This window comes from Bradysia coprophila, unplaced genomic scaffold (assembly GCF_014529535.1).
Source record: "Bradysia coprophila strain Holo2 unplaced genomic scaffold, BU_Bcop_v1 contig_151, whole genome shotgun sequence".
NCBI classification, from domain to species: domain Eukaryota; kingdom Metazoa; phylum Arthropoda; class Insecta; order Diptera; family Sciaridae; genus Bradysia; species Bradysia coprophila.
In genome coordinates this window covers 3,923,818-3,937,300 of record NW_023503423.1, presented here as the reverse complement: position 1 = coordinate 3,937,300, position 13,483 = coordinate 3,923,818, and the positions used below count along the sequence as shown (strand labels likewise).

The 13,483-nt window shown below is 35.0% G+C and overlaps 1 protein-coding gene across 3 annotated transcripts in view; it reads right to left on the bottom strand.

Annotated features, from left to right (window-relative positions):
• The window catches only part of LOC119074510 (dystroglycan), a 59,502-nt gene extending 47,307 nt beyond the window's left edge, over positions 1–12,195 (bottom strand). For 2 of the 3 annotated variants that reach the window (XM_037180670.1, XM_037180671.1), the window contains exon 1: positions 11,837–12,195. The gene's annotated coding sequence lies outside the window, so the exon portion shown is untranslated. The remainder of the gene's footprint in view (positions 1–11,836) is intronic. The other variant, XM_037180672.1, reaches the window with a different exon arrangement.
• Between the last annotated feature and the right edge of the window lie 1,288 nt (positions 12,196–13,483).

Sequence of the window (13,483 nt, the reverse complement as noted above, 5' to 3'; positions counted from 1 at the left end):
TATCTAATAAAGCTAAAACAGACGAAATATGTTCAAATGTGGCCGACCTACAAGCAAAAACTGCTTGCCGCCCTGTGCCTGTTTCACACCAAGGGATCTAACTCACGAGTCGGTCATCCGATTTCCATAAACTTTTTTTTTGTCGATCGGTATTGTAAATACCTTTTGTTTGACGTATCACTTACAAGTTTACCGTATAAATGTCCGGAGATATCTTCGAAAAACCGTAAAGCACTTATTGGGCCACAGCTCGGGAAGGGTCGATCCAAAATCACTCATCTTCGAACTTAGCCTGTCTTTTGACATTACCAAACGGGAAAAAAAAGAATTTTCAAAATCGGATGCGTTTTACTCAAGTTATCGCGGACAGACGGACACTTTTTTTCACTGATTTGGCATCTCTAGACAACCACAATAGGTTTCCCCTTACTCAGGGAGTCCAATTCGATGTGTTACGGATGTATGCGTAAACGCATAAGACCCCAGTACTTCGTACGGGTCTAATTAGACCGACATCGACTGTTCAACGGGATTGAATGCGTGACGGCAAAACTTCGCAAATTGCTGAGCAAAAAAAAATTGAAGATGTGCAAGACCCGCAAAATTCGTTAAATTACAACGTATATACAATTACCGTCCATAGACCATTATGATCATAATCAGTAAACATAAAAATTATAAAACGAAATAAAAATGTGCACATGTCTCCACACGTAGTATACATATTATATGTGTGTACGTCGTCCCACAGTTTTCATTGATCATAAACCATATTAAAATTTAATACACACAGCCGAAAGCAGCAGCGCAGGCAGAGAGCGTACAATGTAATTTGATAAGTTCGTTCATATTTTTGTGTATATAATGTCATTGAATTGAATGCACATTCAAATTGTATACGTACAAAAAAGTGGAAAAAAAATGTGTTTTATGTTGCTCTTGTAACTCTACCAACAATTCAATACTGAATACTCGTCTCTCGCTTTTATTCTAGCTAGTACGTAATACATGGTCTCGACGGCAGACACTACCATTCCCAACATCACAATAATATGCAGACCAGTATACCACTTCCGAACCTTATGCTCTTTGAACGTGTCGGATAGGGTTTATATATGCATTTAGATAGCACACACAGAATCTTTTTTCGTCAACGTCATATTAATTTGGATTCGAATTGAATTATAGGCGCGCGTATTTATGTATTCTTGTCTGAATCAGAGCAGGAATGAATCACATCGCAGTGTACCAAAAAAAATAAGATAAATAAATAACCGAACACAGAATGTGTATTGTATGGAAATCACAGCGTTTTAGCCATCTTGTGATTATGATGGTCGTGTAATGTGTAATTTCAGTTCGTTTTTAAACAGGATTGTTCAACAGATTGTAATGGTGGTTGATATAAAAAGAGGGCAAATGGCGTACAGAGATAAGTCTAACGAAAGTCATTATTTCGGTTTGGAATCAACAAAAGGAGTACTGTCTGTCGTAGCTTTTTTTGATAGTTTCCCATTAAAAATATTTTCTAAATTCTAAAGGTCAGAGTCATTTGAAAATAAACAAAAAAAAAATTGAGTCTCAGTCTAAAAAGAGACCGTTATGAGTAGCTGTGTCCAGTCATCCGCTTGCCAATAATTTTTTTTTTTTGAGAACACAGTTCGCATTATGACTTCATCAAATTGCTACGCAGGCCATAATTTCTGTAGCAGTTAACAACGAGGTTAACCAGATAGCAGAAGAAGAAAAAAAAAACTATTTTTTTAAGCATTTTTCATTACTTCGGTCTCAACAATGTTAAGCATTACGTACAACATGTTGCACTTGTATATCCATCCAATGATATGTAACTCACTTAAGAGAAAATAAATTTGTAGAAAAAATGCGATAAAATCAAGTGGATTAAATACGGTTTGAGTGAATGTTAAAAGTTTTAATTATGTTATTGGATTTAATTTCCTCAACACGATACCAAACATTCAATTTTCTACACTGGATGGACACGTGCCTAGAGTGCAATTATAAAGGAACTTGAAATGCCCGCATGTATTGAATTTCTTCCATGCAATCAATAAGGAGTCGAGTGACAATATCAGGAGAAATTAAATCCAAAACAACACACGAATCAAGTGAAGCATATAGACTTGCGATACAGTCAGTCAAACTCGTTGAAAATCTGTTACTAGCTTCAATGTCCTTCAATGTCATCTGAACAGCTAATAGACCAGTGCCCCACAGTGCACGGTCATAAAAACACGATTGGAAACATTTGCCATATTATTACCTGATACGAAAAGAAATTTATTCGACCTTTACTTTTGAGCCGTAGAAGTGTACCCTCTAGGGTACAGCCAGTGTATGTTGTCGTCACGTATTGTAGAAAATCGAAATTGAAAACCTCTTATTAAAAGGCCCTTCCCACCAGACAAAATCTGCAAAGATGTATGACAAGGGGGACTGGTCTGTAATAAGTCCAGTATGTAATATTACAGAACTGACAGAATGAAACTAGAATCAAACACTTGTTCACTATTTGGACCTATTTGGATGTGGCTACGGAAAAAGTTTTATTTTCGAAGAACATTTCTATGCTTTCCTAGGGAGTGATTCTCAACGACATTTCGCTGGACCTGGTAGGACGAAATTGCAAATTGCAAATGGAAATTAAAAATTCTTTTAGAGCCTCAATCGATCGATAAGGTGTTAGCGAGACTTCCATACACGCAAAGAACTCCTCATCAAAGGATAAAGTGTCGGAAACTTCTCTTTACTTCGACAGAATGAATGACGCAATAGCAAAAGTTTAATGGCCAGTTGGAGTTAGTTTTAGAATCGATTCATTTTCAATTTATGTTGAGTGGATTCAACACCGTTCCATACGTCCAGACACGCTCAAAATGCACGTCTATTTATAATATATAAATCAACAGACGGCTTCTGTAATGTGCAATATACATTCAATATATATTTTCCATTATTATTACTCAATGCAACTAAGCTGACAGACGAAAATCTCTTGATTTTATTCAGAGGTGTGTTTTCTCACAATATGTGGTGTGCGCGGCAATATTGTTTTTTTATAACAAAAAACGAATGCTAATTGCCTATTGCTAACACATTTTTGAATAATTATTTTACCTCCAACCCCATATATCCGTTAAGAACAGTGAACGCTATAATGGAATTTGCGAAATGGACGTTTGTCTATGTATATGAGGAACCATAAGAATTGTGAATTTCGTATAACGAATAATCAAAATGTATTATGATGCCGTAACAGTCTTGTGGGACTGAATTTTTTATGGTTAATGTTTGTCTACTGTAATGTCAAAATATTCATAATAAGTTTTACCAGGGCTTGGTATATCTAAATACCGTGCTCTTTTAGTATTTACGGTCAATTTACACATGGACTATTTCGATATTGTTGTTCATTTGCGCACGTAAAATTTCGATACTGAACACTGAGAGTTAGGTCTTTTCAAGGAACACGTCTTGTGACGAGTACCATACCATTACTACCAGAGATGGACCCGTAATATTACCGTGTAATATTACCCGGTAATATTACGTAAAATTACGTAATATTACCCGAAGCTCGGTAATATTGGTAAATTAAAGCCTCGGTAATATTACGTAAGTTACGTAATATTACCAAAAATCAGTTAACATATTGTAAATTTTAATCATTTTCAACAAAAATTACTCGTTTTTAGCAAATTCAGGTGTATTTTATCGTATAATTTTGTTTTAGTTAGGCCTAGTTCAGCCTAGTTAAACAACTTGTTCAAAAACAGTCGAGTAGTATACACATTTGAATGAGCTTCAACCGAAATTGATAATTAAAAGAGCGTGGATTTTTACGATTTCTCTCAGAATGAATGACGCCGTCGGCAACTCGGTCTTCTGTTACTTCATGAGAACACGGGCTTAGATCGAAAACTGAAATTTGTTAGCAAATGAAATTTCATTTCAAATTTCGTATCCTAAAAGACCGAGTTTCCGGCACTGCCATCGTTGAATATTGTGGTAGCGACATACAATCTAGCGTGATAACGTAACACAAGTGCTTCCAAGTCTTTCGACTCGTGTACCCCTTCTTCAACTAGTCGAATACGAGTTTGGTTATCAAACAAGTTGCTCAAAAACACACGAGTGAGTTTCCGAGTATCACAAAGTTGTTTCATAAGCAATCAATTATGTAGCAGTATCGAAGGTACTGGTTTACCGTGTGACACATGCGAAAGTTGAGTTTCACGTAAAATTCACGAAAAATGAACAGAAAATAGTCCACCGTATAGAGGATAATTTTCGCAAAGGACATATTGCTGAATAATATTCAACTTTCGCATGAGTCTGATAGTAAAATATCGAATTGCTACAATTTTGTATTGGTAAATTACGTAATATTACCGAAACATCGGTAATATTGGTAATTTAAGATTTCGGTAATATTACCCAATGTTACGTAATATTACGTAATATTACCGACAATAAATAAATTACCGGTAATTTCCCATCTCTGATTACTACGATACCGATAGCCGGTATTTTGAGTATAGATCTTGTTTAACAATATGTTGCTGAACTCGCTTCGCTCGTATCAGCAATTTCACATTTAGTGCTCAAAACAAGCCCATTTACCAATTAGTTAGCAAAATAGCTATTAACTGATGGAAGCAAGAAAACCATCCTCGTATGCGCTATTTATTCATGACATTTTATACATCAAACCAGCGATAAAACAAAAATGGTTGTGTGTGAATTAGTTTGTGGTAGTTATAAATGAACGAAAAAAAACTGCTGATTCTTTTTAAATTAACTAAATTGAGTCGGCCGAACGCATCAAGATAAATTTGTTATAATAGCAATTTAATGTAACATTTTATAATGTTTGTATTATTCGTTCAAATTCTTCTTTTTTTTAGAGCTTAGCTCGTTTTAAATGAAATGCAATTCTTGGTTCATATGCCATACATAACAAGGAGAACATTATACAGAAAATTTTCACTTGATTTATTAGGTTCTCTTTATGGCTAAATTGTAATGCATAAATAGCAATTGTACGGATCAAAATGCAGTACATTTGAATTTATATTTATGGGCATTTTCATAATAACGTTTATGCATGTACGCACTTAAGTTCAAGTGATAAGACTTGTGCCAGACCGAATGTCGATGTTTAAATGATAAAAAAATGTATTTATGATGTGCTCGAGCAGAGAACAGCTTTTCCCATACAAAAGAAAAATATTTTACTTGATCGAGTGTGAATTGGATGACTTCGAATTGCCAGATCATTGAATTGGAAACTGGGCAACACAGCATTTTTTCCATGACAAATGTTGCATGCATAATAATCATAACAAAACATAAAGAAGGGACTATTTTTGGAAAAGAAAATTTCTTATTTTTTCTTCCTAAATTTGTCCACTTTTCTTCCAAATTTCGCGAAAAATGTTTTTGGTAAAATCTAGAAAAACTAAGAAAAAAGTTCGAAATTTTTTGAAAAAATTGGGAAAATATGTTGAGAAAAATAGTTTCTAAGATAATGAGTTGAAAAATCGAGCATCCGTGTGTATTGTTGTTGTTCCGAGGCGAGGTCGAGGTCAATAAATACATGAATCGTGACTTATCATTTCTACCCCGAGCTATGCACCAACCTCTATCTCGGCAAAATAAAAATGTCCAAACAAGGACGCAATGTTCTATTACATGTTTCTGCACAAAAAAACCGTTCGTTTCATCAATTACAGTGCCATGTAAGATATTGTACATAACTCGCACGAAACACGAAAGTCACGCTTTCACGTGGTTATTCACCTTGGCCTCGTCTCGGATCAACAAACATCATGCAAAGACTCGACCTTTCATCTTATCCGTCATTGTGATGCAATGGATATTTTCCTAACTAGTGTTATAATATCGAGACTTCGTCGCTTATTTCCCACGTCGTTTAGGAAAAACGTTGTTCCTGACTTATGCTAAAAGGCTTTTTTAGCGAATGACAGGTTTGTGTCGAATTCGCTAAAGCATTTTAGCATAAGTTAGGAAAATAGCTATTATGACAGCAAGTGCTAAGTACTAAGAAATAAGCCTTAAATGTGTATTTATGACAGGAGGCTATTTTGAACCCCATTATGTCACTGTCAGAGCAGATTCAAAAAGATCAATGAAAGAATGACAAGCAAATGGTAATCTTTTATATAGAAGGACACTAGCTAACAGATTAACCACAGAAGTAATAGATTTAGTGATTATATTGTTGCCGTTTGAAATATGTTATCAGTATCTCCTTAGTAAAAGTTATGTCGGGCTGACCAAAAGCAGGCACACTCGAGTGTTGTTCAGAGCTGTACAGAATTCTTTCAATTTATTCAAATCTCTGTAACGTTACAGTATCACTGGGCAAATGAAAACATTGAAAATTGAAGACGATACAGATAACCGAACTGATTTCTTCAGCACTGAGTCCCATAAAAAAACTGCTTGCAAATCAAAATTCAGTCGGAATTTCATTATGAAGAACATAATGTCATTGGTGTGTTTCTGCTTCCGTACGTAGGTTGTAAATGATTAATTAGCTTTTAACAGAGTCCACACATCATTTGCTGTTGCTTCATAATTCATTTACAGAAGCGTCATTTCTTTATTAAAAAAATAAGACCCCAGATACCTTTCAAATGACGAGTAGGGAAGCTTAAACCGCAAAAATTGTTTGGATTAGTTTGAAGATTCTGTCTAAAAGAAGAGAATGTGTCTGGGAATCATAATCTTATTTGTTAATAGCCTAATCAAAACATATACATGCAGCTCACTGCTACACGAAAAAGTAATTAAATTGTTGACTGAGAAACACATTCTATAGAAATGACGAATGTACTTGTTTGCCATCAATTCTGATGAAGAAGAGTATAATTCTATGCGAGTTAATAACAATTTTTTTTTCAATAAATTCTGTTTCTCAATTTGTAACCATCCGCCTACGTCTTATATTCGAATGCGCTTATCAACAGAAAAACTGGTTGCGTTCAATAATGTAACAGTAGACACAGTAGACAGTAGAAACTTCTATCCACATATCTCAATTTATTATTGTCACTGTTAACGCTTGTACAATGTACATTATACACACCGTTCTTCTACGAGTATACCTTGGGATTATAATCAAGGGCTTGTTTTGGAAGGATTGAGTGGTTTAATTAAGTTCTCATGATTTAAAGAATTGTCGTTGCATCCACTTGTCACATTTACTCATATTCATAGAACATCAGCATAGTCGAGTTTACTGTGTATAACATCGGTTTAAATAGTTAGCAAGTGATTTTATATGGAGGCAGCTACTGCTACAACTACAAATCTATAATATAAAGTTTAATGCTATTTTTAAGAGAAACATAGCTAACGCCGACCCGTACGAAACACCTATTCTAATCAAAAGCCTTTAATGTGAAACTCTTCATTTCTCTTACTTCATTTTCTTCTCTGCTGAAAAACTATTCTCCCTTTAAAATCACTTACATTATCCACTCTTTGCCTTGTTATCATATACAATTAAATTGCCGGAGGCAATATAGACAGCCCCGTACGAAGTCAACTTTCATAAATTCCTATTTAAACAGCTATATACCGCTATATTTTCCTATAAATAAACATTTCACCGATGAATATGCTATTATATAGCTCTATATGCCTGTATATAGCTCAATATAGGTGAATATAGATATATATATAGATGTCCATATATGGAATGCCTGAAACACCCCACACACATAACAAATTATTTCCATGTTAACAGAAACTCTCTAAGTACAATTTTTCCCAATATATATCACTTTTAATAAAATCCAATATGGCCGCCGGCAGCCATTTTGTTAGGAGACCGGAAATAGTACCGACGCTTTACATTCGTTAATACCTTTCAAACAAAAAAAAATTCATGAAATTCGGTCAAAATTTACTCGAGATATTGACAAAATACTCCACGTTCACTGTACGGCCGAGTAGCCAGATAAGAGCTCACTCCAAGAGACCTAGCTCCGGAGAACATAATTTCAAAAACTTTTTTTCCCTGATTGGTACGGTCAATACCTATCTAATAAAGCTAAAACGAACGAAATATGTTCAAATTTGGCCGACCTACAAGCAAAAACTGCTTGCCGCCCTGTGCCTGTTCCACACCAAGGGGTCTAACTCACGAGTCGGTCATCCGATTTCCATAAACTTTTTTTTTGTCGATCGGTATTGTAAATACCTTTTATTTGACGTATCACTTACAAGTTTAACGTTTAAATGTCCGGAGATATCTTCGAAAAACCATAAAGCACTTATTGGGCCCCAGCTCAGGAGGGGTCGATCCAAAATCACTCATCTTCGAACTTAGCCTGTCTTTTGACATTACCAAACGGGGAAAAAAAGAATTTTCAAAATCGGATGCCTTTTACTCAAGTTATCGTGCAGACAGACAGACGGACGGACGGACGGACAGATGGACATTTTTTTTCTTGCTGATTTGGCATCTCTGGACAACCACAATAGGTTTCCCCTTACTCAGGGAGTCCAATTCGACGTGTTACAAACGTATGCGTAAACCTATAAGACCCCAGTACTTCGTACGGGTCTAAAAATTGGTTTGTGGATGATAACTTATTGCACTTGGCGAAATCTTTGCAAATGTGTAAATTTATGTGTTTTGCATAGGGTTTCTCCAAGTGGTTTAAGTTATCGAGCACAAATCAATTTTTCCCTTAAAAGTAACACATTTTTGCATGCTTTAATGGTTTTACTTTCTCAAAAAAAGATTTTGGTTCAGAGAAATCATCAAAAAACGAATATTTTTGCGCACAAATGTAGGCTAGAAAATTGCCAAGGGGTGAGCGCTCTTAATAGCCCAGACGGAAAAACCTACAGACTTGAAACTCGGCATACCGAATGACGAAAAATGAGGACGAACGCACGATTTTTGTTTTACTTTCATGCGTTATTTGACGCGCGAATTTTTGTGAATGTTTAAGTCGTGTGTGCGTTTCTTAACGCGTGAAAAATTTTTGACGCATAAAAATCATTTTTTGTGGAAAATTTATTTTTGAAGCGTGAAAATATGATCCCGAGCACAGCCGGGCACTACACTAGTTTCGATATAATTTAATGTTCATACTACGCACAATGTAAAAAGAGATAAAGTACGAAAATGAATCATGGCAATACATCGCGAGTGGGAAAGCCAGATTGTTTTTATTTTTCCGTGTGGCGTCTTAATGGTCCTGCATTGAAAGAACGTCGATCTTGACTAGGATCTGGTTTATATTGAATATCGCAGCAGATTTTTTCTTTTTCGATATTGTGTGTTTTGGCTTGTAAAAACCCACTTTGATTGCACTGAATACGTAAAAAAAACAAATTGAATTTTAACGATGGGTACGTGATAATTCCGTAATGAATTCTCAATAATTTGGTAACGACGGAAATCCGAAAATCGTTATCTGAATCTCAATGTGACCAGAAATTAAATTAGACAGTCGAAAATAGAGGAGAACAATTTTTACTGATTTATAATCCTAATCAGCTAGCGCCAGCATTTTCCTTATACGTAACACAATGCAGTATTGCAAACAAAGTTATCAAAATTGTAATATTATTCTTTACTCGGGAGGTCTTGGTTGACACTCATAGTTTGATAACAAAAAAATGAAGCAAAAATGTAAATATTTTATCGAAAAAGTTGCTTTGTCGATTGTTACATTTTCTGTGTCGTTTTCGTTTGAAATTACTTTTCGAAGATTTCATTCCGATAACATTTGCTTTGTCACAAAATGACGTAACTTGAAAAAGTTTTTCGCAAAATTGTATTTCAATTCGACGAAAGGAAGTTTATAGAACAAGAAATACCTACGATTCGAGTGAAAACCATTGGCTTCGGCGAAATTGCAAGTGTGGTTTATGGAATGGATAAAAAAAAAAATCTTTTCAAAGATTAAAACTGTGCTGAGAAATTGAAAGAGTGAATAAAGAGAGATAAAGAAAACGTTAAGTTCAATCACAATAACAGCGGATGTGTTTTCGTTAATAGGGCTTACGACTTTGTCAACGGATTTTATCGAAGTAATAGACTTAAGATGGATCAGCAAAACGTTTCAGTGTATAACGATGGAGAAGTGTGGTACCTAAGGTCTCATTGAATTATGTCATAAAAATAATTTCGTGCTTGGTATCGTTGGGAAGGTCAAGATAAAGACTGCAGTTGACAAAACTAAGACTAAGACAAAACTTTAGAAATTTGCAACAAAAACGGGAAGATTGAAGATGTTGGAATATCTTAAAATAAGCAGCTCAGGAAAGAGTTGGGCCCTAATGTTTTAACCCCAGTTGATACAGTACGTATCCTTCAAGGTACATGCCTTTGATGGACTGGACTGGACAACATTTGGACTTGTCTCACAACAAAATCATCAAATCTGTTACTTCATTTGTTTATGTTTGCAGTGTTTGATGGTAGCAAAATCTATTACTTCAATATTTAAATCATAAAGAAAGAACTAACTAGCCGGTTGCTTATTTTTATCTTAGTTGTCTAGTGGAGATGTCTAGCCGTTTCTATAACGTTTAAAAGTGTGAAAATTTTAATATTTTCTGCTTGCGGGCGTACAGACTCCGGTATTTGACCATACCTCTATTCTACTTTCATTGGTTTCTTTGACTTTAAAGCACAGCATTTGCTATCTTAGAAGAGCACTAAATACAGATAGTGTTTCTATGTTGATGGAAAGTCTCCACTCCACTGGAAACATCGAGTCACCAAAAATGATTTGACGTAAAATGGGATAAAGGGAATATTTTGGACCTCAGAGTTGTTCGTACAGAAGATCTTGTGAGTCTATGCAATCAAAGAACATTTTTCCTATGACTACGAGTGACAGTCGAGTAGGGGCGATTTTCAAATTGTAAATCAAAACCACTTTACACGCTCGATCCGTTAACATATCACAATCACCTTTGTTCTTGCTATTCACACTCTAAGCTAAGCTCATTGCTAGAGCTGCTTCGAAGTGATTATTTTGTTGTTGTTGTCTTCATTAAGTTTTGATGACAAGATTACAAGATAAGAAATGAGTTTAAATCAGAGATTGTGCAACGACGTCACGCCTCAACATAAAAGTAATTTAATCAGAAGAATTTGTTCAGCGATTTTTTACTGAAGAGTATTTACAAAGGTTTTGAGGGAAGTTTTAGTTTGAACTAAATTGTCTCTTAACGAATAATCATGTTTATAAGTGCGAAGTCAACGGTGCAATCACTAAATGTACACTGACTATCAGTTTACATTACGTGGTCAACCGGCTTAGACGGTGTGTGTTGAACGCATAATTACAATTATTATCAATAATTAAACATAGAAATCATTATTTGTTCCTTATCGCTCGACAAACTCACTATAAATATAAAATAAAAAGTAAATTTGCAGACAACGCACATAATCTATATATTATGTGACTAAACATTGTTCTCGCAACCAGAATAATTTTTTCAAAATACCAACAAAGAGATGTGAATATAATACAACATTGGCTGCTACCAAAAAATGTGTACAGAAGAGAAAATGATGAAAATCGATAAATTCTTTACGGTTTTGTGTACGGAAGTTTTCATTTTACACACAATCGTCGGATCTGCACAGCTGCTAGATTCGAGATGCTTAAAATAGGTTTTTTTTTCGGCCGAAACATTTTCGCGATGAAAATTCCAAGGGAAATGTTTGAACTGATTTGGTTGTAAATTTTGCATAATTTTCAAAGATTGTAAAAACAAAACAGCTTAACTGAAATACAGATTCACTCACCACTCAAATGCCGAAATCCAAAATAAAATCCAATCAAATGTGTAAACGCAACAAAACGTCAATAATCCGTTCAGCTGATATCAACACAAGAGGAATAAAAAAAAAACTTTCCAACTGCAAAACTGTTTCTCACTTAATTGAATGAATTTATAGCACAATTCCGCCGATGACCGTCAAACAAACCGAATGCAAATCAATTGAGTCGAACACATGTATATTAAAAAATTCTTTCAGAGATTTTCACATATATTTTACCATATCAAAACTAATGGCCGGTTTGCTCTTCACCGCTTTTTTGATTTTATTTCCACCGAAAGAAGCACACCCATCAACTAACAGCTATGTACCCAGTACCTACTATACTACTCTTTTTTTACTGATGGCAAAGTGTCAACATTTTTAACGAAAGGAAAAAGTTCTATGTTCGTTCAGTGGAATTCAGTGAAGTTGGTAACAAAACGATTGGAAGCGACATCTATGTTTGGGTAGATTTTACACGTAAATAATTTCACTACTCTACAACCGAGTATACTGAATGAGAATACAAATATACAAATTGTGCTAACAATTACTACACCTGCCTCGAAGATGGCGGTAATAAATAGCGATTTGATTCATAACGGACAATAAACCTATATTGACTGATTTTTAAGTTGCAAATATCTCTAGTGATTTTGATTTAAATCAGAAGGTATAGGTAGGTATGTGGCCTCACTAAGCTATATTTTCCAAACAACTTTGAATTTTAATATGAAGTTTACAGTCCACGGTTGGTTTGAAACGAGATTAAATAGGGACCATCACCAATAATTTTTTTTCATATTTATAATAAATGATGGACAAGAACTTCACACAGGAAAAAATTAGCCCAAACCCCTGAGCCGTTTCTGAGAACCAGTGGATGCGACTACCACAAGCAGTCAGGTACAGCCTGAGCCCATATTTTAATTGGGATCGGTAGAGGGAACAATTCAAAGATATACCGTGTAAAAATTATTTCTTTGGATCATCTGCTCTCGGAGCAACAACAGTTGAAAGTCGAAATTTCCCCATTTTCGAAGAGTAATATATCCCTGACAAAGTGACCAAGACAGCCAGTTAAGATTGATTCTAGACGCGGTTAGTAAGCTCTTTCGAATGACGAAAAAAGTTTTTTGAAAAAGTTCTTTTATGTTACATTTTCAGAGAAGTTACTTTTTCCGCTACCCTCGGTGAAATTCGGCCACTTCTGTTCCTTTCTGGTAGCCTTATTTCAAACTAATTTGTCGCTTTGTTGTAGCCTGAAGAATAGGCTTTTCAACGATACCAAACATGCCATACTTGATCCACAACAAGATTTTTTTGAAAAAAAGTAAACTTTAATGACTTTCTGAGTCGGTACAATATACATAAGTAAAAGTCGTGTAATAGTGAAATTTAATAATTTCGTTTTCGAGGGCTCCAGATTTGCGAGTAGAGTGACTTCGATTGAAAACTGAATCATCAACAGTACTTGTTGTGGATCAAGTATGGCATGTTTGGTATCGTTGAAAAGCCAATTCTTCAGGCTACAATATAAGCGACAAATTAGTTTTAAATAAGGCTACCAGAAGGGAACAAAAGTGGACGAATTTCACCGAGGGCAGCGGAAAAAGTAACTTCTCTGAA